We start from the raw sequence: 22,266 nt of genomic DNA, 5'->3' as shown, positions 1-22,266 counted from the left end.
TTTTAAAAAGCAAAAAATGTTGAGAATGCTCATGACCATAACATGTAAGATGTAGAGCAAAGTAGGCCATTCGGCCCATCGAGTCTGCCCTGCCATTCCATGAAATGGTGGCTGATCTGATATCCTCAATTCCACTTTCCCGTCTTATCCCCATAATTCCCTTGATTCCCTTCCTGATTAGTAATTGACAGAGACAGGGAGACACAACCCTGGAGGAAAAGGTGCTTCTTAAAACGAAATTTTATAGGTCACTGAGCCACTGGATTAACTCAATATTACAGGGAGGTTGAATATGGGAGGTCATCTGAGGGTGTGTTAGGATAGTTGGGTCTAGAGGAAATAAGAGAATGGATTGGGTAGCACAAGTCGATAGCACTGTGGCTTCACAGCACCAGAGTCCGAGGTTCGATTCCCCGCTGGGTCACTGCCTGTGCGGAGTCTGCACGTTCTCCCCGTGTCTACGTGGGTTTCCTCCGGGTGCTCCCGTTTCCCCCTACTGTCCAAAGATGTGCATGTTAGGTGGTTTGGCCATGCTAAATTGCCCTTATTGTCCAAAAAGGTTAGGAGGGGTTATTGGGTTACGGGGATAGGGTAGAAATGAGGGCTTAGGTGGGTCAGTGCAGACTCGATGGGCCGAATGGCCTCCTTCTGCACTCTATGTTCATGTCGGCCAGACCAGGTAAGGACGGCAGATTTTCTTTTCAGTTCATTCTCGGGATGTGGGAGTCGCTGGCTGGGCCAGCATTCACTGCCCATCCCTAATTGCCCTTGAACTGAGGGCATGTCAGAGCATTTTAAGGGTCAACCAGCTGACTGTGGATCTGGAGTGACGTATAGGCCAGGCCAGGTAAGGATAGAAGATTTCCTTCACTGAAGGACATGAGTGAACCAGATGGGTCATTATAACAATCAACAATTGGCTGAGCAAGCCACTCAGTTTAAGGGAAATTAGGGATGGGCAATAAATGTTGGCCCAGCCAGTGACTCCCACAAATCATAAAATAGAACCCTGGAGTCTCCAGTCAGTCAATCCGGGAGAGTTGGCATCCGGTCCAGGCTCGCAGCGCATGCCATCATGTTCATCAGTAGACTTCCAATGAATTAAAATTTTACCTTCTGCCTTGGTGAGATTCATGCATTGGTCTCTAAAATCATTAGAACAGTAAAAAAGATTTTTGGGTCTCTGAAAAAAATAGTTGGCCCCTCGAGCCTGCTCCTTACACACAAACTTGGAGTCGGCCCCTCGAGTTTGCCCCTTACACACAAACTTGGAGTCGGTACCTCGAGCCTGCTCCTTACATTCAAACTAGGAGTCGGCCCCTCGAGCCTGCTCCTTACACACAAACTAGGAGTCGGCCCCTCGAGCCTGCTCCTTACACACAAACTAGGAGTCGGCCCCTCGAGCCTGCTCCTTACACACAAACTAGAATTCTGCCCCTTGAGCCTGCTCCTTACAGACAAACGAGGAGTCAGCCCCTCGAGCCTGCTCCTTACACACAAACTAGGAGTCGGCCCCTCGAGCCTGCTCCTTACATACAAACTAGGAGTCGGCCCCTCGAGCCTCCTTCTTACATACAAACTAGGAGTCGGTCCCTCGAGCCTGCTCCTTACACACAAACTAGGAGTCGGCCCCTCGAGCCTGCTCCTTACACACAGACTAGGAGTCGGCCCCTCGAGCCTGCTCCTTACACACAGACTAGGAGTCGGCCCCTCGAGCCTGCTCCTCACACACAAACTAGGAGTCGGTCCCTCGAGCCTGCTCCATCAATCAAAAATCTTAACCACAAATCCACATTCCTGCCGACCCCGATAACCTTTCGCCCTCTTGCTTATCTAGAGTCTATCCATCACTGCCTTAAAAATATTCAAAGACGGGGCAGCACGGTGGTGCAGTGGTTAGCACTGCTGCCTGACTGCGCCGAGGTTCAAGGTTCGATTAAGGCTCTGGGTCTCTGTCTGTGTGGAGTTTGCACATTCTCCCTGTGGTTGTGTAGGTTTCGCCCCCCACAACCCAAAGATGTACAGAGTAGGCGGGTTGGTCACGCTAAATTGCCCCTTAATTATTAATAAATGAATTGGGCACTTCAAATTTATTTTTAAAAAAATATTTAAGGACTCTGCTTCCACTGCATTTTAAGGACGGAAGTTCCAAAGTCATAGAATCCCGACAGTGCAGAAGGAGCCCATTCGGCCCATCAGGTCTGCACCAACCCTCTGAAAGAGCACCCCACCCATGCCCACTCCATCTTCATAACCCCACCCAACACCCACGTCCTTGGAGACGAAGAGGCAATTTAGAAAGGCCAAATCCATCTAACCTGGCTAATCCATCTAACCTGGCCAATCCACCTAACCTGGCCAATCCACCTAACGTGGTCAATCCACCTAACCCGGCCAATCCACCTAACCCGGCCAATCCACCTAACCCGGCCAATCCACCTAACCCGGCCAATCCACCTAACCCGGCCAATCCACCTAACCCGGCCAATCCACCTACCCTGGCCAATCCACCTACCCTGGCCAATCCACCCAACCCGGCCAATCCATCTAACCCGGCCAATCCACCTAACCCGGCCAATCCACCTAACCTGGCCAATCCACCTAACCTGGCCAATCCACCTAACCCGGCCAATCCACCTAACCTGGCCAATCCACCTAACCTGGCCAATCCACCTAACCTGGCTAATCCACCTAACCTGCACATCTTTGAACTCTGTGAGGAATCTGGAGCACCCAGAGGAAACACAGACACAGGGAGAACGTGCAAACTCCACACAGTCACCCAGGGCCGGAATTGAACCTGGGTCCCTGGTGCTGAGAGGCAGCAGTGCTAACCACGGTGCCACCTCCTGTCTTACAACTCTCAAGAGAAAAAAATACCTTCATCTCCATCTGAAATGGGTGACCCCTTATTTTGCAACAGTGACGCCTTGTTCTAGATTCTCCCACAAGAGGAAACATCCTCTCCACATCCACCCTGTCAAGACCCCTCAGGACCTTATATCGTTCAATCCAGGTTTTACCCAAAACTTTAAATCTGTGTCCCGACTGTACGATCAGTGAATGGAAACAGAGTTTCTCTGTCCACCTGATGGAAATCTGGCATAATCTTGTGTCCCTGAATCAAATCTCCCCTCAGCCTCCTTTGCTGGAACCATTCGGGTAAATCTCCTCTGCACCTTCTCCAAGAACCTTCCCATTCTTCCTGAAGAGTGGTGACCAGAGCTTTATAAAGATTCATAGAATAGAATTGGAGCCATAGAATTCCTACAGTGCAGAAGGAGGCCATTCAGCCCATCAAATCTGCAGTGATTCTCTGCAAGGGCACACTGTCTAGGCCCACACCCCTACCCTGTCCCTGTAACCCCATAGCCCCACCAAACCCGCACATCCCTGGACACTAAGGGGCAATTTATCAAGGTCAATCCACCTAACTTTCCCTTCTTTGGACTGTTAGAGGAAACGTGAGCACCGGGTGGAAACCCACGCAGACATGGGGAGAAAGTGCAAACTCCACACACACAGTCACCAAGGCCGAAATTGAACCCGGGTCCCTGGCACTGTGAGGCAGCAGTGCTAATAGTCGTGCCACCAGAAGCATAGTTTTGGTATCAATATTACTGTTTATGAATAAAAGCAAATTACTGCGGATGCTGGAATCTGAAGCCAAAGAGAAAATGCTGGAACATCTCAGCAGGTCTGGCAGCATCTGTAGGGAGAGAAAAGAACTAACAAAGGACCATCTGGACTCAACATGAGATCTTTTCTCTCCCTACAGATGCTGCCAGACGTGCTGAGATGTTCCAGCATTATCTCTTCGGTTATTGTTTATGAAGCTCAAGATCGAATTTGCTTTGCCATCTATTCTCTTTAATATGACTTGTAGATGTACAAAATCTCTCTTCGCCTCTTTCTCTCTTCTCCCAAAGAAGCCAGTTGGGTTTTTATAACAATCCAGCAGTTTTCATGGTCACTTTTTCCCAGTGCCGGCCCCACAAATGACCAGATTCATTCAGCTCAATTTCACAACATGCCTTTGTGTTTTTGTGGGTTCTCTCTCACTCCCTATTTTCTGTTTTCAATCAGTTTCACAGGGTGTTCGAAGGGGAGGCTTCAAAGTCCGGAAACTCAAACCAAGCATCACATCAGGATATGACAGAGTCCTCAATTTATCATATCCTGAATATCAGCGGATTTTGAACATGGAAGGAGAAAGCATCGTTCAAAGTGGGGAGAAACCGTACACGTCATCAGGCCCCATGAGACAGAAATGCAGCCGCACTGAGGAGAAACCGTGGAAATGTGCGGACTGTGGGAAAGGATTCACTTCCCCATCCAAGCTGGAAACTCATCGACGCGGTCACACTGGGGAGAGACCATTCACCTGCTCCACCTGTGGGAAGGGATTCGCTCAGTCATCCGCCCTGCTCGGTCACCAGCGAGTTCACACTGGTGAGAGACCGTTCACCTGCTCCACGTGTGGGAAGGGATTCGCTAAGTCATCCAACCTGCTGAGTCACCAGCGAGTTCACACTGGGGAGAGACCGTTCACCTGCTCCACGTGTGGGAAGGGATTCACTGAGTCATCCACATTGCGGAAACACCAGCGAATTCACACTGGGGAGAGACCGTTCACCTGCATCGAGTGTGGGAAGGGATTCACTCGGGCATTCACACTGCTGAAACACCAGCGTGTTCACACTGGGGAGAGACCATTCACCTGCTCCACGTGTGGGAAGGGATTCACTCAGTCATTCAACCTGCTGAGTCACCAGCGAGTTCACACTGGGGAGAGACCGTTCACATGCTCTACGTGTGGGAAGGGATTCACTCAGTCATCCAACCTGCTGAGTCACCAGCGAGTTCACACTGGGGAGAGGCCATTCACCTGCTCCATGTGTGGGAAGGGATTCACTGAGTCATCCACACTGCGGAAACACCAGCGTGTTCACACTGGGGAGAGACCATTCACCTGCACCGAGTGTGGGAAGGGATTCACTCTGTCATCCCACCTGCTGAGACACCAATGGGTTCACACAGGGGAGAGACCGTTCACCTGCTCCACGTGTGGGAAGGGATTCACTTTGTCATCCCACCTGCTGAGACACCAACGGGTTCACACAGGGGAGAGACCGTTTCAATGTCCAGACTGTGGGAAGAGCTATAAAAGTTCTGGGGAATTGATGTGCCATCAACGTGTTCACACTGACGAGAGACCGTTCAGGTGCTCTCAGTGTGGGACTGGGTTCAGACAATCATCTTACCTCACTGTACATCAGCGAATTCACACTGGGGAGAGGCCATTCACCTGCCCCAAGTGTGGGAAGGGATTCACCACTTCATCCCACCTGCTGAAACACCAACGAGGCCACAAGTAACCACAGTGATTGGATTTTGCTGTTCCTCACATTCAGGACTGAACCGTGTTCATTTGGGTCTCTTTCTGCTGATGACAAGCTCCGGCCCATTTACAGGGGCTAATATTCTGGCTGAAAGTTAAATAAATTAGAATTATGTTAAATACGCAGTGTTGAAACTTTTTAATATCTCTGACACAAGTTATTTCCTTTTGAAGTACTCTCACTCTCCCCTGTCTCTTCCATCCTCACCTCCAACAAGAAGTGTGAGGAGCTTGTGGAGCTTCTTTGTGACTGAGATTGAGTAAATCCGATCAGCTGCCTCTGCTGCTTCCCTCCCTTCCACGAGCCCACCGGACCAAACTGTCTCTAAATTTCATCCTTTTGACTTCTGGTGGCGGCCATGGAGTAGGAGGTCGCGCATTTGGGAGCTCCCGCTCGTGACGGACATTTTGAACCTATTCTCCCGATTTTTTTCGGAATTCTATTAGAAATATCGGTGGAGAGTGAGACAGTGAGGAGAAATCCCCCACCAGTATGTGGAGCCGTGGACCAGAAACGGTCGTCCAAGAAGAATTAGTTGAGCAGCGAAGCTGACTGTAGAACCTGCAGCACGGGAAAGCATGGCAGAGGCGCAGGATCCCGGTTTGGTGGCACAGTGGTCAATGTTACTGCGGGTGGAGTTCATTCAGGAGAGCTTCACCAAGCAAATGAAGGCAACCTAATTAAGGCAAGGATTGATTGGATGGAACAGGGGCTGGAAGGCCATGGAGCGGCGATCCAGAAGGTGGCCGAGCACGAGGACCATTTAACCGCTTTGGAGGGGCTGATGAGGGACCACCAGAAAAAGTTGCAGGAGGAGCTGGAGAACAGGTCCCAGAGACAGAACCTGAGGATTGTCGGCCTCCTGGAGGGCAGTGAAGGGTCGGACGCAAGGGCATGTGTGACAAATATGCTGGAAAAACTGATGGGAGATGGGCGTTTTCTCAACCCTTGGAAGTAGATAGAGCGCTTGCAAGAAGCCGCGAGTGATATGAACCTCCGAGGGTGATCATTTAGAATGGTTGGGGGGGGGAGCTTCCGTTATTTGGGAATCCAGGTGGCACGGGAATGGGAGACATTACATAAGTTAAATTTGACCCGGCTAGTAGAGCGAATGAAGGAGGACTTTAGAAGGTGGGACATGCTCCCGCTGTCACTGGCGGGGAGGGTACACACCGTGAAAATGACGGTCCTCCCGGGATTTCTGTTTTTTTTTCCAGTGCCTCCCCATCTTTATTCCAAAGGCCTTTTTAAAACCGGTAAACAAGGTGAGTTTGGGTTTTGTGTGGGCGGGTAAAACCCCGCGAGTGAAGAAAGTGTTGCTGGAGCGTAGTCGAGGGGAGGGTTGTCTGGCACTGCCGAACGTTAGCAACTATTACTGGGTGGCAAATAAAACCATGATTAGGTAGTTGGAGGGGGGGGGGTTCGGTCTGGCTGGGAGCGGGTCGAGGTGGCATTGTGTAAGGACACAAGTCTGGGAGCATTGATAATGGCACCTCTGCCATTCTCACCAGCCCGGGTACTCCACAAGCCCGGTGGTGGTGGCAGCCCTGAGAGTCTGGGCGTAGTGGAGGAAGCGCATGAGTGGAGGGAGCATCGGTCTGGCCCCCAATTTGTATCAACCACCAGTTTGTACGGGAAGGCTGGATGGGGGGTTTTGGAGGTGGCAGGGAGCAGGGATCAAGAGGATGGGAGATTTATTCATAGATGGGAGCTACCCCTGTCTGAAAGATTTAGAGGAGAAATTTGAATTGCCAGCAGGAAACGGATTCAGGGATCTGCAGGTATGGGATTTTTTGCGAAGGCAGGTTTCGACCTTTCCACTCCCACCGCCACAGGGATACAGGACAGGATAGTTTCCAGAACAGGGGTGGGAGAGGGAAAGGTATTGGATATCTACAAAGAACTCATGGAGTCGGGGGAAACTCAGATAGAGGAGCTAAAGGGCAAATGGGAAGAGGAGCTCTGGGGAGGGATAGAGGCAGGTCTGTGGTTTTGAGCAGAGTCAATACGTCCTCATCATGTGCCAGGCTCAGCCTGATGCAATTTCAGGTCATTCACCAGGCACAATTTGTTTTTCAAATTTATAGAGTACAACATTTATTTTTTCCAATTAAGGGGCAATTTAGTGTGGCCAATCCACCTACCCTGCACATCTTTGGGTTGTGGGGCCGAAACCCACGGAAACAGAGAGAATGTGCAAACTCCACACGGACAGTGACCCAGAGCTGGGATTGAACCTGGGACCTCAGCGCCGTGAGGCAGCAATTCTAACCAGTGTGCCACCGTGCTGCCCCGTTCACTGCACACATGACGGTGGCCCGGATGAGCAGGTGGTTTGGGGTAGAGGACATGTCTGCGGGGGTGGGGCAGCAAATCATGGCCATATGTTCTGGGCCTGCCTTAAGCTTGGGGGATTCTGGCAGGGTTTTACAGATGTCATGTCCATGGCCCTAAAAACATGGGTGGTGCCGAGTCCAGAGGTGGCGAATTTTGGAGTGCCGGCAGTCCAGGGGGCGAGAGAGGCTGATGTCTTGGCCTTTGCCTCCCTGGTAGCCCGGAGACGGATATTGGTAGCGTGGAGGGACTCGAAGCCCCCGGAATCAGAGAGCTGGGTTAGCGAAGTGGCTGGATTTGTCAGACTTGAAAAATCAAGTTTGCCCTCAGAGGGTCAACGCTCGGGTTCATCAGGAGGTGGCAGCCGTTTGTCGACTTCTTTAGAGAAAAGTAACTGTCAGCAGAGGCAAAAAACTTAAAGGGGGATAGTTAGGCTATTCTCTGTTGAGGGTAAGAGGGACTTGTTAGGGATGGAGATGATTTATGCACGATGTTTTATGTGGATTTGCATTGTTTACTGTTGTCACTTATTATGATAAAATTACAAAACCTTAACAAAATGTATTTTTTAAAAAATCAACATCACCAAAATCAGATCATCTGCTCATTGCCACATTGCTGTTTGTGGCATCTTGCTTTGTGGAAATTGGCTGCTGCATTTCCTATAACAGTGACGACACTTCAGAAGCTCTTTGGGACATGCTGTGATTGTGAAAGGCGCTACAGAAGTGCAAGTTTTAAATTGAAGATTGATGCTTTCTGATCCTTCATTGATTTCAGACATCCCCAATTAATAAATTTGCTTTGGTTCGGACAAGACTTTAACCAATTAAAGCAAAGGCAGAATTCTGGACAGTAAATTTAAAAAGGAGTTTTTTTAAAGAGAAACTTTACTGACTAACTTGAAGACATTTACGTTTACTTCAAGGTGGTGATCAGTCTGTAGAAGCGTAACCCTCCCTGGCTCCTTCTTTGACACTAATTTCCTTGGAACTCGGCCTCGAGAGTCTTCAGTACTTGGCCAACAAGGAAGACCTTTGGAAACTCGACTTTTACCCCCAAAGTGACCATTACCTCATGTCAGAGTTGGGCCTGTGGTAACATGACCATTGGTCAATTGGGCTCCAGTTTAATTTAATTGGATCTTTAATTACTGACACCACCTTCTCTCATTACCTTTGACAGGAATGCAATTGAACTGTTTCATACTATCCCTTTACCTGATTCTGTACAACCCCTTATTCAAACAGTTTCAAATGTTGAGGCTAATCAGAGTTGGAAGGTCTCCCTTGCCGGTACATTTATCCTCATCGCACATTCTTTATATGCACAGCGATTAAGCTTTTATATTTTTACAACAAATAAAACTCAGACTTTTACTAGAACTACTGATTCATTATTGTTTAATTAATTATAACTCAATTAAGGATCACTACTTATTGAATCATGTTACAGACTTGTAGCTAATTAATACATTAATATTTAATTTATACATTTGGTTTATAAATACACTGGTTATCTACTGAGTAGTACTACACTCAGTATGCTTCACACGGTGTCTGTGTCTATGTATTTACATTGTGTATTTATCGGATGTCCTAGATTGTTTCATGTATGGAACGATCTGTCTGGACTGTACGCAGAAGAATACTTTTCACTGTACCTTGGTACACGTGACAATAAATCAAATCCAATCAAAGAGACAGTTTCTGACTAATGATCAGATTGAACAATGAGCCTTCTTAAAAATTATTCATTCATGGGAGGTGGGTGTCACTGGCTGGACCACCATTTACTGCTCATTCCAATTGCCCTTGAACTGCGTGTCTTGTGAGGCTATTTCAAGGGTCACTTACAAATCAACCACAACATTGCTGCGGATCTGGAGTCACGTGTCGGCCAGGCCACATAGAATGGCCATATATTAGGAGAGGGGAATGTGCAACAGGACCTGGGTATCCTCGTACACCAGACACTGAAGGTAAACATGTAGCTACAGCAGGCGGTAAAGAAGGCAAATGTTATGCTAGCCTTCATTGTGAGCGGATTCGAGGACAGGAGCAGGGATATCATGCAGCAATTGTGCAGGGCCTTGGCGAGGCCGTACCTGGAATATTGTGTGCAGTTTTGGTCTCTTTATCGAAGGAAGGATCGTCTTGCTTGAGAGGGAGTGCAGCGAAGGTTTACCAGACAGATTCTTGGGATGGTGGGACTGACGTATGAGAAATGGAATCAGTTAGGATTGTATTCTCTGGCTTTCAGAAGAATGAGGGGGGCTCTCATAGAAACCTATAATACATATAGATACGTAGAAGACATGAGGCCTTTTGAGCCTGCTCCGCCTTTTTATCATGATCATGGCTGATCATCCAACTCAATATCATAATCCTGCTTTCTCCCCAAAGCCTTCGATCCCATTCTCCCCAAGTGCTATATCCAGCCGCCTCTTAAATATATTCAATGTTTTAGCATCAACTACTTCCTGTGGTAATGAATTCCACAGGCTCACCACTCTTTGGGTGAAGAAATGTCTCCTCATCTCTGTCCGAAATGGTTTACCCTGAATCCTCAGGCCCCTGAATTGGAAAAAATGAATCTCAGAACCCCTGGTTCTGGACACCCCCATCATTGGTAACATCTTCCCTGCATCTCCCCTGTCTAGTCCTGTTAGAATTTTAAAGTCTCTATGAAATCCCCCCTCATTTTTCTGAACTCCAGCGAGAACAATCCCAACCTCATCGATCTCTCCTCATATGACAGTCCTGCCATCCCTGGAATCAGCCTGGTAAACCTTCGCTGCACTCCCTCGAAAGCAAGAACACCCTTCCTCAGAGGAGGAGACCAAAACTGCACACAATATTCTCAGTGTGGCCTCATCAAGGCCCTGTACAAATGCAGCAACACATCCCTGCTTCTATACTCGAAATCTCTCGCAATGAAGGCCAACATACCATTAGCCGGGGCGGCATGTGGCGCAGTGGTTAGCACTGGGACTGTGACGCTAAGGACCCAGGTTTGAATCCCGGCCCTGGGTCACTGTGGCGTTTGCACATTCTCCCCATGTCTGCTTGAGTTTCAGCCCCACAACTCAAAGATGTGCAGGTTAGGTGGATTGGCCATGCTAAATTGCCCCGTAATTGGAGAAAAAAATAATTGAATACTCTATTTATCTTAAACAAAACATACCATTAACTTTCTTGACCGCCTTCTGCACCTGCATGCTTACCTTCAGCAACTGGTGCACAAGGACACCCAGGTCCCGCTGCACACTTCCCTCTCCCAATTTATAACCATCCAGGTAGTAATCTGCCTTCCTGTTTTTGCTTCCAAAGTGAATAACCTTACACTTATCCAAATTATACTGCATCTGCCATTGATTTGCCTACTCGCCCAACCTGTCCAGATCATGCTGCAGGATCCCTGCATCCTCGTCACAGTTCACCGTCCCACCCAACTTGGTATCATCTGCAAACTTTGAGATGTTACATTTTGTTCCCTCATCCAAATTATTAATATATATTGTGAATAGCTGGGGTCCCAGCACCAATCCCGGTGGTACCCCACTAGTTACTGTCTGCCAATTTGAAAAGGACCAATTAATTCCTACTCTTTGTTTCCTCTCTGCCAACCAGTTTTCTATCCACCTCAATACACTTCTCCCAATCCCATGCGTTTTAATTCTGCCCAATAATCTCTTAGGCAGGACTTTGTCAAACGCCTTCTGAAAGTCCAAATATACCACATCGACTGGCTCCCCCTTGTCAACTGTACTGGTTACATCTTCAAAGAATTCCAACAGATTTGTCAAGCATGATTTCCCCTTCATAAATCCATGCCGACTCTGACTGATCCTGCCACTACTTTCCAAATGTTCCGCTACAAAGCCCTTGATAATGGATTCAAGAATTTTCCCCACTCCCGATATTAGGCTTACTGGTCCATAATTCCCTGCTTTCTCTCTGCAGAACCAAAGTATGTATTCAATTGCTCAGCCATTTCTTTGCCCCTATTTTGCATTCCCCTGTTTCTGTCTGTAGGGGGCCTACATTTCTCTTTACCAATCACTTTCTCTTCACATATAGAAACTCTGAGTGTCAGTCTTTATGTTCCCTGCAAGCTTACTTTCAGACTGTACTTTCCCCTTCTGAATCAATCCCGTTGTCCTACTTTGCTGAATTCTATACTGCACCCAATCCTCAGACCTATTATTTTTCATGGCCAATCTGTATGCTTCTTCCTTGGATCGCATACTATTTCTAATTTCCTTTGTAAGCCATGGATTGGCCCTCTTACCCATTTTGCTTTTGTGCCAGACAGGAATCAACAGTTGGTGTAGTTCCCCCATACGGTCCTTCAATGTTTGCCGTTGCCTATCCACTGTCATCCCTTTAAGTAACTCTCCATAATCTATCACGGCCAACTCATGCCTCATATCTTCATAGTTCCCTTTATTAAGATTCAGCACCCAAGTCTCCGAATCAACAACTTCACTCTCCATCGTGATAAAAATTATCATGTTATAATCGCTCATAATATTCTAACAGGACTTGATTTTCCCGATGGTGGGAGTGTACAGAATAAGAGGTCACAATCTGAGGATACGGGGAGACCATTTAGACACAGATGAGGAGAAATTTCTTCAACGTGAGAGTGGTGACCCTGTGGAATTTTTTAACACGGGAAATAGTTGAGGCCAATACATTGTATGTTTTCAAGAAGCAGTTAGATATAGCACTTAGGGCGAAGGGGATCAAAGGATATGGAGGGGAAAGCGGGATTAAGCTATTGAGTTGGATGATAAACTACACTCATAATGAAAGGCAGAGCAGGCGCAAAGGGCCAAATGATCTGTTTCTGCGCCTATTTTCTATATAATCCCTTCCCACACTAAGAGCAGGTGAATGGTCTCTCCCCAGTGTGAACTTGCTGGTGTGTCTGCAGACTGGATAACTGTGTGAATCCATTACCACAGAGGGAGCAGGTGAACGGCTTCTCCCCAGTGTGAATTTGTTGATGTTTCCGCAAGATGGATGAATCAATGAATCCCTTCCAACACTGAGAGCAGGTGAATGGCCTCTCCCCAGTGTGAACTCGCTGATGTTTCCGCAGGATGGATGAATCATTGAATCCCTTCCCACACTGAGAGCAGTTGAATGGCCTCACCCCCGAGTGAATTCGCTGATGTTTCCATAGGCTGGATGAATCAATGAATCCCTTTCCACACTGAGAGCAGGGGAATGGCCTCTCCCCAGTGTGACTGCGTCGATGAATCTCCAGCTTCGACGGGACTCTGAATCCCTTCCCACAGTCCCCACATTTCCATGGTTTCTCCATATTTTGGGTCTCCTCGTGTGTCTCCAGATTGGACAATCAGCGGAAGCCTTGTCTATACAGTCTATACACAGAACATATGCACTGTCTCTCCTCACTGTGAACAGTGTGATGTTTTTTCAGGCTGTGTAACCAGTTGAAGCTCTTTCCACAGTCAGTTCACTGGAACTCTCTCACTCGGGTATGTGTTGTGTGGTTCTCGGTGCTTTTCCAGTCACACTGATGTTTCCACAGTCAGTTCACTGGAACACTCTCACTCGGGTGTGTGATGTGTGGGTCTCGGTGCTTTTCCAGTCACACTCACGTTTAAAATCTTTTGAAGCCGACAGATCGGACAAACATTTCTCCTTCTCACCAATGATATTCAGAGCCCGTTGTTTTCAGATCAGAAGGAATCGAATGAGTTTGTCACATCGCGACGTGATGTTTGAGATTTCTGTCTATAATTCCTCCTCTTCCAGTATCCTTTAAAAACAATTTACGAAAGTCTTCATTGTTAGTTCAGGATAGAAATTCAGAACAGACAACTCTAGTTCCTCTCTCATTCTCCAAAAGCTGTAAATTCCCATACCAGCCTCCCCGGACAGGTGCCGGAATGTGGCGACTAGGGGCTTTTCACAGTAACTTCATTAAAGCCTACTTGTGACAATAAGCGATTTTCATTTCATTTTTTCAAATGTCCATCCCACACAATCTCCCTCCATTCTCACTCTGCTGTATGTACTGTTTACTCTCCCAATTCTCCTGAAGATGCTGATTCATGCTGATTGACAGATTCAAGGTCAGCTCACTGCTTCCTGAACAGGACACAGATTATAATACAAGCAAAAGTAGGCCATTCGGCCCACCGAGTCTGCTCAACGAGACAAGAAGACCCTTGGCCGATCTACCTCAGCACCATTTTCCCGCACAATCCCCATATCCGTCAATATCTTGAATATCTGGAAACCTATCAATATTTGTCTTGAACATACTTGGTGACTGAGGCTCCATATTCCTATGGGGTAGGGAACTTAGAAGCTTCACCACATCCTCAAGTGAAGAAATCTCGCTTATTCTCAGCTTTTACGCTATTTTCCTATCTGTTCCCCATAACCCTTAATTCCATTGTCAATAAAATATCTGTCAAACTTGTGCTTCAATATATTCAATGACCCCCAGATACAACTGGTCCCTGTGGAAGGGAAATCCAAAGACTAACAACCCTCTGAGGGAAGAGATGACTGGAAATCTATAATGTAGCTAGTTTGATATTATAAGACGAGAAATAATTATATGTTTACTTTATTACAGAACCGTAAATAATATATCAAATCTGTTCCATATAGGAACACGAGACATATCTCTGTCCATTATAATGTCCCTTGAAATATCAGCCAACTCCTGGGGAACTCTCCCCTTCAATTGAGAACATTAGGAAAGAGACAATTCTTTTTTTAAATAAATTTAGAGTAAGCAATTTTTTTTCCAATTAAGGTGCAATTTAGCGTGGTCAATCCACTTACCCTGCACCTCTTTAGGTTGTGGAGGTGAAATCACGCAGACACGGGGAGTATGTGCAAACTCCACATGGACAGTGACCTGGGCAGGAATCGAACCTGCGTCCTCGGTGCCATAAGGCAGCAGTGCTAACCACTGCGCCACCATGCCGCCGACAGGAATATATTTTCACCAGATAGGCTGGTGAATGGAGTGAGAAGCGGGTGAAGCTGCAGCGGTTGAACCAGTTTTGGCTGGTTCGACAAGCTGAGCTTCTCGGTTGGAATCTGGAAGGTTGGGTTTGGATTCAATTTGTGTGTCTCGGTTGGGCGCTGATGGGAAATGGGAGGGGGGCGGGTGGTTGGATGGGTTAGCTAGCTGATGACTATCAAACTGTTTTTGTTTTACTCTGAGGGTATAGGTGTGTGTGGCTGCCGCCTTGGTGGACCCTTGGCCCGTACTTTTTGAAGATTTACTGGATAGTTCCTTATGGCTGATTCCGTGATGGGGAGGGGGAGGTGGGAGATCCCTGATTCGGGGCTGGTCACCTGGAAAGTAAGGGGTTTGGGTGGACCAGTGAAGAGGTTGAGGCCATGCAAAATTGCCCTTAGTGTTGGGTGGGGTTAAGGGGATAGGGTGGGGGTATGGGCTTGGGTAGGGCGCTCTTTCCAAGAGCCGGTGGAGACTCGATGGGCCGAATGGCCTCCTTCTGCACTGTAAATTCTATGATTCCAGACCAGACTGCGGAAGGGTGAGCCAAGTGTTTCACTCGATCTTTGACAAAGAGCTCAAGGCTCTGCAATTCTAATGAATACACTTGTCCCTCTTTCATTCATTAGGATTGGCTTCCTTTTCTTTCCATCTCTGCCACCGCTTTGCCCCATCAATAAGACATTGGGAGTAAAGACTAATCCAGTTTGATGGACAAGTTGTCTCCATTCTGAACAATGGGGAACAAGCCCCTCCCACTCATTGAAACATCGGCCCGACAAAGATGAGAAACGCGCATGCGCCCTGATGCACAGCCAATAAAGATGGCGGCCGTTAACCTGAGCCGGATATGAGCTGCAGCTCCGCTCGGTACAAACTGGGTCCCGGAAACTCTTTTCCGAGGTTAGTGCCTCACACAAGGTGCTTAGGCAACGTTTCCGTCCATCCCCGCGATCTTTCGCTCCCTCCATATCGTTAATCGTTTGTTACTAATTTCGGATCTGAAGACACATTCCTTGTCCCTCGCCATTACCCACACTGCGCATGCTTCAATCACAGCGGGCCCCGCCCCTCATTCACTCCGATTGGTTGGAGGTCCAGCCGCTCCCAGTCGGTCCTCCAGCCCCGCCCCTCCTCTTCCGATTGGTCTGGAGCTGCCGTCACTCACCCGGGCATTTTGACGGTGACAGATGGTGAGAGCGGCCACAGGCTCAGGCTGACCCAGAGGATAAACAGCAAAGGATTCACTCACTTGGAGAGTAACAAACACAGTGTCTGTTCCAGTAATGAATCAAGCTGCAGTGGCAGTGAACACATCATTGGATCCAATGTAGAATTATAGATCCCAGACACTGCAGAAGGAGGCCATTCGGCCCCTCAAGTAGGCGCCCTCTGAAAGATCACTCTCCCTAGACCAATCCTTCATCCGATCCCCGTAACCCCACCCAGGGACAATTTAGTCCATCTAACATCTTTGGACTGTGGGAGGAAACCAGAACAACTGGAGGAAATCTACGCAGAGACAGGAAGAGTGTGTAAACCACACAGACAGTGACCCAGGGTCGGAATTGAACCCAGGTACCTGGCACTATGAGAAAACAGTGCTAACCACTGTGCCGCCCAATACTCTGTCAATGTTACTATTAGACAATAACCTGCCTGTTATTCCAACCCTGGTGTGTGTTTCTCTGTCACTTATTATTAGACATTATATCTGCAGTGTCAGAATCGGAACATGTTTTACTTCTCATTGCAACTTGAAAATTCAGTACTTCTGGCTTTGTTGAATGAATATTTCAGGCCAAGGGGAAATCAAATATAATAGCCGGGTAATGTAGGAGATTCGGGTGATATTCAGTAAAGTCGCCAGAGTCCTTATTGGCCACTGGCTGCTCTCCCTTTTGAGGATCATTACACCTCAGGCAAGGGGTTAAATTGAGAAGACAGGCCCTTCATGAATAACCTCAGCTGATGCGAGAATTGATCACGCCCTGTTGACCTTGCTCCCCATCAAGAACCAGCTGTCAAGCCAACTGAGCTAAACTGGATGCCAAAACGTTGAACTGAGAGCCAGCCAGGAGTCGAACCTGGACTCTCCTGATTCGTAGTCAGCCACGTTATCCATTGCGCCACTGGCCCACAGTGGTGCATGGCTTTTGATATTTTTCGTTGATGAAGACCAGTTACGAGATTGAGGTAGTATTCAGCACATTAGGGCAGCACGGTAGCATGGTGGTTAGCGTAAATGCTTCACAGCTCCAGGGTCCCAGGTTCGATTCCCGGCTGGGTCACTGTCTGTGCGGAGTCTGCACGTCCTCCCCCTGTGTGCATGGGTTTCCTCCGGGTGCTCCGGTTTCCTCCCACAGTCCAAAGATGTGCGGGTTAGGTGGATTGGCCATGCTAAATTGCCCATAGTGTCCTAAAAAAAAGTAAGGTAAGGGGGGGGGGGGGGGGGGGGGGGGGGGGGGGGGGTGGGGGGGGGGGGGGGAGAGGGGGTTGTTGGGTTACGGGTATAGGGTGGATACGTGGGTTTGAATAGGGTGATCATTGCTCGGCACAACATCGGGGGCCGAAGGGCCTGTTCTGTGCTGTACTGTTCTATGTTCAGCAGAGACTAAACCTGAAGCATGTGATGTTTCTGCCCGGTTTCGAACTGGGGACCATTCAAATGTGAGGCGAATGTGATAGCCACTATACTACAGACACAGCTGGCAGCCAATGGACCAGTGATACATTCATCTGAACTGTCTTGTTGCAGCAGGGGCTCATTTAGCACAGTGGGCTAAATAGCTGGCTTGCAATACAGAACAATGCCAGCAGTGCAGGTTCAAACATAGGCCTCACCGAACAGGCCCCAGAATGTGGCGACTCGGTGCTTTTCAGAGTAACTTCATTGAAGCCTACTTGTGACAATAAGCGATTATTATTCTCATGGTTCAGCTGAGAGGCCGTGTCACTTCTTACAAAAAGACGTCTGTTTCTTGAAAGCCGATGTCTCAACTTAGAAGACCAGAAGAAATAGAACTTATATTTGTTCAGCAAATATCTGATGGAACCAAGCTTTCTCTTCAATTATTAATGCATCATTCTTATCTTCCTACAGAAAAAATCATCCACCTTTACTCAATACAGTATTTGTTTCATTATTCAATGCTTAACATCAGTGTTTTTATTTATTATATATGTCTTCATTTTGAATTGAATAAATCTGAAATATACACCATTGAATTGCAAACACAACTGAGCAACAAAAGAAAGTTAACTGGGTAATACAAATCACATGGTGCTTTGCTGAGTTTGACCACAGTTAGCTTTTAAACAAAGTTAAATATCGTTAAATGGAAGAGAATTGAGAATTATGTGTTTCTTATATTTGACCCCTCTGTGTTTTGGTGTGAAACATTCTGCAGCCTAAATACTGTTCATGTATAAGAAAGGAGGGCTGACAGCAAATCCGCACTGATCTTGGATTTCCTCATCTCCCTGAGTGGCTTTTCCTGTTTCTACATCAAAAAGACTTTTTTTCAACAATATGGTTCAATAATTCTCTGGATAGCATCTAATTCAGTTATTGATTAGTTTGTGTTATCATCAGACTTTTAATTTTTATTCAATTTCAAATCTGTCGGAGCCAGATTCGATCCCAGACCCCCAGAGCATTAACCTGGGTCTCTGGATTACTAGCCCAGTAACAATACCACTGCCCACATAGTCTTGGCAGAATATGGGACGGAATTCTCCGACCCCACGCCGGTGCAGTGAATAGCGGGGCGGCCGTTTTTTCCCGCGACGCCGGTCCGACACGCTCCCGCTATTCTCCCCAACGCGCAAATTTTTCCGACCGCCTTTCCCGCGAATAACCCCATCAAATTGCCCAAAATAGCCAAAACCGGCCGCCTGCTATTCTCTGGCATAGATGGGCCGAAGTCCTGACGTCGGCACGCAAGTTGAGTACGCCGGCTGACACACCTGCTTTTCAAATTCGTCAGCCAGGGAGGAGGTGAGTGGACCGCCGGACTGTGAGCAAACCGGGGCTGGCATCCCGGAGAAATGGCTGCAGGAAGCCACATGTTAGAGGTATAAAAGGGCTTCCTTGACCTTGTTACTAATGACAGTGAATACATTATGAAAATAACTATTTTAAAACTGTGATTACACATGCGTACTTACAGCTTCCTACATTACAACAGTGAATACATTTCAAAAGTACTCCATTGGCTTTAAAACACTTTAAGAGGTCCAGTGGTCATGAGAGGTTTTATAGAAATGTAAATTTGTTCTAATTGTCCACAAACTCGGATATATTACACTCGGTGTCCTTACCAAAACCATTGATAAAGATTGAGTCTTAATTTTGTGGAATAAGCACATTGTTGACACCATTTTGAATACTCTGTGAAACTCCAGACACACCATATGCACAATTATTTGTTGTAAAACACAGCGAGTTGTTGTGATTTGGAATGCACTGTCTATAAATGGTGCTGGAATCTCATTGGACTGTAACTTCCAAAAGGGAATTTGGTACATTCTGAAAAAGAAAACAAAATAGTCGAACTATGGGATTAAATGGGTCGCTGTACAGAGAGCTGGCATGGGAAAAATGGGCCAAATAGACTCCTCTGTGCTCTGGGACTCTCGTGTACATGTAAAGCGAGTGGTAATGACCTGGAACCTACTGCCTACGAGGGTAACGAGATGCAGAGACGACGAGAGGATCTCAATAGAAAATTGGACAGGCACTGAGAGAAATGAATTCAGGGATAAAACGGGGCAATGGACAGACTGGCTTGCTCCACAGAGAGCCGACATGGTCTCAAAGGGCTGAATGGCCCCATTCCCCACCCTCCAGATTCTATGATCTCAGGAGAGAAGTTCAGCTGCTCCAGTCACTCCAACTTACTGGAGTCCCTCATCTCTAGTGCCATTCTTGTAAATGTCCTCTACATCCTCTAAGAACTTCACATATTTCCTAAAGTTTGGGGCCCATATATAGGGTTCCATTCTGGAGGGACAGAATTGAAAAGCACGGAGGAAATGTTCAACCTGTTTAGACCCAGGGTGAGACAACACTGGGAGCACTGACAACATTGGTGATCTCCATTTCGATAAAGGAAATAGAGGCACTGGATAAGGTGCAACAAAGATTCATAATATACAGAACTGAGAGCATTTAACACTCAGGAAAGGCTGGGGCTGTTTTTTTCTAGATAAGAGAAGAATGATGGGTGACCTGATGAAAGTCTTTGAGATTATGAAAGGATTCAATAATCCAATAGGAATTTCAGTAGAAACCTCTTTACCGAGCGAGTGGTGAGAATGTGGAACTCACTCCCACAGCGAGTGGTTGAGGTGAACAGCAGGAATACATAGAACATAAAGCTAGAGACATACATGAGGGAAAAAGAATAGAACGAGATGCTGATGGGGGAGATGTAGAGGGGTGGGTGGAGGATCATGTGGAGCATAAATACTGACACAGACCATGGCTAACCTCAGCCGGTATGGGAATTTAACCTGTGCTGCTGGTGTCACTCAGCACGAACCAGCCATCCAGCCAACTGCGCTAACCGATCCCTGTGTAAATCTGTAATAATTCCTTCAATATTAGCGATTTCCTGTCTCCCACCATACTAGCTAATGTAGTTTCCCAGTGCACCTCAGACAACTTGCCCCTCATACCCTGATAGTTTTCTTCTGTGAGAAGCACCAAGATAAATTAAACAAAAGAACCATGTAACCACCATAGCCCATCTTCATGGCAATGAGGCATGACTTGAAAATGAAAAATGAAAATCGCTTATTGTCACGAGTAGGCTTCAATGAAGTTTCTGTGAAAATCCCCTAGTCGCCACATTCCGGCGCCTGTCCGGGGAGGCTGGTACGGGAATCGAACCGTGCTGCTGGTCTGCTTGGTAAGCCAGCGATTTAGCCTAGTGAGCTAAACCAACCCCTTTTTAATGAAATGAAAATCGCTTATTGTCACGAGTCGGCTTCAAATGAAGTTACTGTGAAAAGCCCCTAGTCGCCACATTCCGGCGCCTGTTTGGGGAGGCTGTTACGGGAACTGAACCGTGCTACTGGCCTGCTTGGTCTGCTTTCAAAGCCAGCGATTTCGCCCTGTGCTAAACAGCCCCTGACTTTGGGGTTTCCAAACAGAAAAGGATATTCTGATATGTGAAATATGCAACCCGATATTCACAAGAAGGCTCAGAGAGAATCAGCCCACTGGGGGAGAAGCCGTGAGACCGGCCAGTCCAGCAGAAAGAAACCCTCTGACCATCCCCATTGACCAACAGAATGAACAAAATGTAGTCCTGAATGTAATTGAGAACAGAAACAATAACAGCAGAATCCAATCCCTGTAATCAGTTGTGAACTTGTTGGTGTCTCAGGAAATGCGATGAATTACAAAATCCCTTCGCACATTGAGAGCAGGTGAACGGCCTCTCCCCAGTGTGAATTCCTGGTGTGACTGCAGACGGCATAACCGAGTGAATCGCGCAAATACACGTAAACGGGTGTGGGATAATCGGGATTATAGAGACATGGCTGCAGGATAACCAGGGATGGGAACTGAATATATTCAGTATTTAGGAAGGACAGACAAAAAGGAAAAGGCAGTGAAGTGGCAGAGCTGGTTAAAGAGGAAATTAATGCAATAGTGAGGAAGGATATTCGCTCTGACAATGTGGAATCTGTATGGGTAGAGCTCAGAAACACCAAGGGGCAAAAAAATTAGTGGGCATCATATATAGACGCCCAAACTGCAGTGGTGATGTTGGGAATGGCATAAAACAGGAAATTAGGCTGATTGTAAAAGTTTCTGTAGGTATGTGAAGAGAAAAAGATCGGTGAAGACAAATGTAGGTTCCTTCCAGTCAGAAACAGGGGAATGTATAATAGGGAACAAAGAAATGGCTGAGCAAATAAATACATACTTTGGTTCTGTCTTCACAAATGGGGGCTTCAACTCTGAAGTTCCTGCAGATTGGAGGGTGGCTTATGTACGTCCACTATTTAAAAAGGAAGATCGAGAGAAAACAGGGAATAATAGACCAGTAAACCTGACATTGGCAGTGGGGAACATTCTAGAATCCATTATCATCATGGATTTATGAAGGGGAAATCATGCTTCACAGATCTACTGGAATTCTTCGAGGGTGTAACTGGTAGAGTTGACGAGGGGGAGCCAGTGGATGTGGTATATTTGGAGTTTCGGGTGGCTTTTGACCAAAGTCCCGCCCAAGAGATTAGTGTGTAAAATTAAAGCACATGGGTTAGGGGTAGTGTGTTGAGATGGATAAAAAAACTGGTTGGCAGACAGGAAACAAAGAGAAGGAATTAATGGGTGTTTTTTTCAAATTGGCAGGCAGTGACTATTGGGGTATTGCAGGGGTCGGTGCTCGGTCCCAGATATTCACAAGATATATTAATGATTTTTCTTTTAAAATTCATAGTACCCAATTTTTTTTCTAATTAAGGGGCAATTTAGTGTGGTCAATTCACC

The 22,266-nt window shown here is 47.0% G+C and overlaps 1 protein-coding gene and 1 non-coding gene across 2 annotated transcripts in view; both read right to left on the bottom strand.

Annotated features, from left to right (window-relative positions):
* The window catches only part of LOC119960905, a 379,220-nt gene that overhangs the window by 86,236 nt on the left and 270,718 nt on the right, over positions 1–22,266 (bottom strand). The window lies entirely within an intron of this gene.
* On the bottom strand, positions 16,823–16,895 carry trnar-acg. The gene has a single exon. It is a non-coding gene; the product is annotated as a tRNA-Arg (tRNA).

This window comes from Scyliorhinus canicula, unplaced genomic scaffold (assembly GCF_902713615.1).
Source record: "Scyliorhinus canicula unplaced genomic scaffold, sScyCan1.1, whole genome shotgun sequence".
NCBI classification, from domain to species: Eukaryota; Metazoa; Chordata; class Chondrichthyes; order Carcharhiniformes; family Scyliorhinidae; genus Scyliorhinus; species Scyliorhinus canicula.
The sequence above is the reverse complement of the archived record's forward strand: the minus strand, read 5'-3'. Positions and strand labels throughout refer to the sequence as shown.